The following is a 4451-nucleotide window of genomic DNA, read 5'->3' as shown; positions in this document are numbered from 1 at the left end:
GGTATGCCCACAGGTCACATAACGTAAGTGGTAACTATATTCTTCTCCTATCTAATAAGACCAGTGCTTGTACCTTGTACTTGTATACTGAGTTGACTGACTTGTGTATTCCTTATCCCAGATCAGGGATATTGCAGGATACTGGGTATCCTGTATGTCACAGGTCCTCGGTATTCCTCTGGAAGTATGAATATGAGTCAGATAAATTGAGGGTATACCATTTCTTACTTTGAGTTGCCATTTTTTCCCTGCTGGTGAAGGAATATGCTCCTTGGGTTCAGTGTGATGCTTTGCCTTTTTAAGATGTGCAGTAATCCAGGCAAGTGCACAGATTTCAGAATGCATGGTTCTTTAAGTGTGTGTGTGTGTGTGTGTGTGTGTGTGTGTGTGAGAGAGAGAGAGAGAGAGAGAGAGAGAGAGAGAGAGAGAGAGAGAGAGAGAGAGAAAGCGAAAGCACCTGATATTAGGTCAACTCCTGCCATATTGTTCCTTCTTTAGCCATTGTGGCTTTCATGTCAGGTCTGAGAATCTGGGCTGAGAGTATCACATACATATCACAGCCATTACTTGAGGCAGTGTGCATTGGCAATGGAGAAAAGAATTCATACAATGCTGGTGGGAGTGAAATATCCCATAGCTCCTTCTGGAAACGTTTGACCAGCTCCTCAAAACGTTAAACAGAGGGTTGCTTTGTAACCCAGCAGTTCCATTCCTAGCTTTATACCCAAGACACATGAAAACATGAACATGTCCACACAGAAACCTGTGCATGAATATTCATAGAAGCCATAATCATATTAACCCAAAGGAAGTGCTCATGAAGAATGAATGAGTGAGTGGCTTGGTAGCTAATCAAGAGGCTGAGATCAGAGGATTATGGTTCAGTGCAGGCTTAGGAAACAATGTCCATGAGACTCTTCTCTAGTTAACCACCAAAAAGCCAGAGTGGAGCTATGGTTCCAATGACAGAGCGCTATCTTGAGTGGAAAAAGTCAAAAATAGCACACATGCTCAGAATTCAAGCCCCAGAACTGGCACACATAATCACATGTACACGCAAATGGACACATGTGCACACACACAAGTGAACAAAAGTTACTCATCTGTGCAATATCATTCATTTGTAAGAAGGAATGAAGATCTGACACATAATTTTCCAACATGTGTGAACCTTCCAAATATTATGCCAAGTGGGAAAAGCCAACATTTAAAAGTCTGTGTTTCAGTCTGGGAATGTGGTGTAGTGTTTGCCTAGCATGCATGAAGCCCTAGGTTCGACTCCTCAGTACCATGTAAACAGAAAAAGTCAGAAGTGGCGCTGTGGCTCAAGGGGTAGGGTGGTAGCCTTGATCTGAATAACTCAGGGACGATGCCCAGGCCCAGAGTTCAAGTCCCATGACCGACAAAACAAAAACAAAAACAAACAAAAAAACAGGCAGTGGTGATAGTTGTGCAGTTCTGTAAATGTTCTAAGAGAATTAGGAATTGTAAAAAAGCAATGCAAATCCAAGCAAAGTGATATCTGTGGCCTTTTGTGGTGTCTTTATTGAAAGATGGGTCGTGACTGAAAGTGACACAAACTTCTGGTTGTGATTTTGTAAGGGAACAGAGGCCAGTAAGGTCTGACTTCATGGACCTTCTCAGGGGCTGGCTGTCATGGAGGCCAGGGTAGCCCTTGGTGGGCTTCCACATTTCCAGCTGCAGGGCTTCGATACTGAAGTGAGCTTGGTTAGAGGGATGAAAGAGTTCATATTTTGTCAGTGCCTTTATATTGCCGTGTATTTACTAGAAAAGCTACCTTTGGGGGTTTTGTTATTTTGACAATACTAGAGTTGAACTCAAGGCAAGCACTGTACCATCAGAGCCATGCCTCCAGCCCCAGAGCCTTTTTTGTTGTTGTTGTTAATGCACTAATGTATCTTGCATTCATTGATTAATATATGTTTCAAAACGCTATTTCCCAGAGGTAGAACTTGAGTTGAGCAGTAATTAGAGCACAGGGCCATGCAGTATAAAGTGGCAGGACAAGGTGGAAATTGAGGCTGTTTGGCCTGCAAGTCTGACTTCTGGCGTATTGGGAGTGGGTGAGCAGGGGTGGTTAAACTAAGGGCCTGGACTCTGTTGCTTAGCTTTTTTGATCAAGGCTGGCACTCACTGTACCACTTGAATCACACAGCTCTACTTCCAGCTTTGGTCTGACTTCTCAATCAGGCATATAGGGGTATTATTGAGGAATACACAGCAGATGGGAAAAGCCTGTCAACATGATGGAACTATATCAAGTTGGGGGTTGCACAATTCTAGTGCAAAACACAGAATACCCACTCTATCATCAGCAGTGCTTCAGTCACCCAAAAATGAACACCATCAGTAATAAAAAGAATCAAACAGAGAGTCAATATTAACCTGTTGTCACCATGCAAAATTCTGTTGTGATAGTTTTTCATGTGCCTTAAAGCCACAGCTTAGTGGCTGTTGGAGCTCCCTCTAGTGGCTATTGTTGTGATCCTCAATTTTAAATGTTGCCGGGCCTTCCCCCCCCACCCCCATCCCTCCTCCAGCTGCTGCTCTGCATGTCAAACCAGTTCTCCAAGACACTGTGTGTGCCTGACATAAAGGTGTGATTGACATGTCAAGGTGGCGAGTCTGTGTCCTCTGCCACCTTTCTGTCTTCGCAGGCAGCAATCACTACTGGATTGAAATTACCTTCTATTCTCTAGAGAATTGCAGGTTTCTTAAGGTACAGATTTTTGAGGCCCTCCTAAAATATCTTGTATTATAGAGCAAAGGCCTACAAGATATGTCTTCAAGGATACAGCATTTACCTCTTGACTTAACTAGTCTGTTGCCTTGGTTTGGATGAGATTCATATATTGGAATGGAAGGAAACGTTTAAGAGGTAGAGGCTTGGACTGAGATGTGGCTCAAGTGGCTTTTGGAAGGTACTGAGTCCAGTCCTCAATACCCTCAGAAGATGGGGAGAGAGAAGGAGGGAGTTGACTGGCAAGTAATTAGGTCCTGGACTTTGCTAGATCAACCTCTTCATTTTTATTAGTCTATATCTTTCCATAGGTAATAGATTTTCTTATTTACTTTTGAGAATTCTGCATGCATTACAGAATCAAGTTCTTTTTCAGCTATATTGTTTGCATATATTTTCTCCTTTTCATTCTTTTCTTTTTTCCTTTTGTGCTCTCTCTCTCTCTCTCTCTCTCTCTCTCTCTCTCTCTCTCTCTCCCTCTCTCTCTCTCCCTCTCTCTCTCTCTCTCTCTCCTTGAACTCTAGGCCTGGGCACTGTTCCTGAGCTCTTCAGTTCAAAGCTAGTGCTCTACCATTTAAGCCATACTGCCACTTCCTTCTTTTCATTCTTTTAATATGTATTTTGAAAAAATGGAAGACTCATTTTGACACTTCTGCTGTACTCCTTTGGATTATTAAATAAATCATGCTTTTTGGAAGATTCTTGTCTAACCTGGAGGCATAAAGATTTTTCTAGCACTTTTATTATTGTAGATTCTTTAGTTTTATGTCCCATACTTAATTTTAATAAATGGTGTGAGATGGAGATCAAAAATTATGTAGGGTTTCTTTTTTCATATTGCTTCTTCCATGTACCAAAAACTCATACTCAGCAATGAGTTCTGGGTTGCAAAAGAGGATTTCCTGTTTGCACTGTCTGTAAGGCTTTGTTACCAATTGAACACACACACACACACACACACACACACACACACACACACACACGTGCTATATGTAGTTTTTCAAACATGGATATCCAGTCATTCAAGCCCCTTTTTTGTGCCTGTAGTGGGGCTTGAACTCAGCCTTTCTCCACTCAAGGCTTGTGCTTTCCACTTGAGCTACAACTCAACTTTTGGCTAATTGGAAATAAGAATCTCACAAACTTTCCTACCCAGCTGCTCCCACTATACTGGTCAGATTTCAGTCTCCTAAACATCTAGGATTATAAACATGGGGCATTACTGCCTGGCTTTGTTCCAGCACTATATAAAAATTTATTGCTCACTAAATCATATTTGTACCTCTGTTGAGAACTAGGGGATCCTCTTCTTCCTCCTCTTCTTTTCTTCCCCCCCCTCCTCCTTCTTCTTTTTGTTGGTCTTGGGGCTTGAACCTGGCCTGGGCACTGTCTCTGAGCTCTTCAGCTCAAGGCTACTGCCCTACCCTTGAGCCAAGCCCCACTTCCTGTTTTCTAGAGGCTAATTGGAGATAAGAGTCTCAGGTCCTTTTGTGCCTTGGCTGGCTTTGAACCTTGATCCTCAGATCTCAGCCCACTGAGTAGCTAGAATTACAGGCATGAGCCTGTACTGACTTCTAAATATTCATGAAGCATCATCCCATAAAGTTGGTATTATGTTCTAAGGTTCATTCATTTCAGAATTCTTTCTAATTTCCCTCCCTCTCTCCCCCTCCCTCTCTAATTCCCTCCC

General features: G+C 42.5%; 1 non-coding gene across 1 annotated transcript; it reads right to left on the bottom strand.

The window, feature by feature from the left end:
- Window positions 1–3594: 3594 nt before the first annotated feature.
- On the bottom strand, window positions 3595–3721 carry LOC150066681 (small nucleolar RNA SNORA40). The gene has a single exon (XR_016534668.1). It is a non-coding gene; the product is annotated as a small nucleolar RNA SNORA40 (small nucleolar RNA).
- Window positions 3722–4451: the final 730 nt, after the last annotated feature.

Source organism: Megascapheus bottae, chromosome 2 (genome assembly GCF_031878675.1).
Source record: "Megascapheus bottae isolate mThoBot1 chromosome 2, mThoBot2.hap1, whole genome shotgun sequence".
Classification (NCBI taxonomy): domain Eukaryota; kingdom Metazoa; phylum Chordata; class Mammalia; order Rodentia; family Geomyidae; genus Megascapheus; species Megascapheus bottae.
The sequence above is the reverse complement of the archived record's forward strand: the minus strand, read 5'-3'. Positions and strand labels throughout refer to the sequence as shown.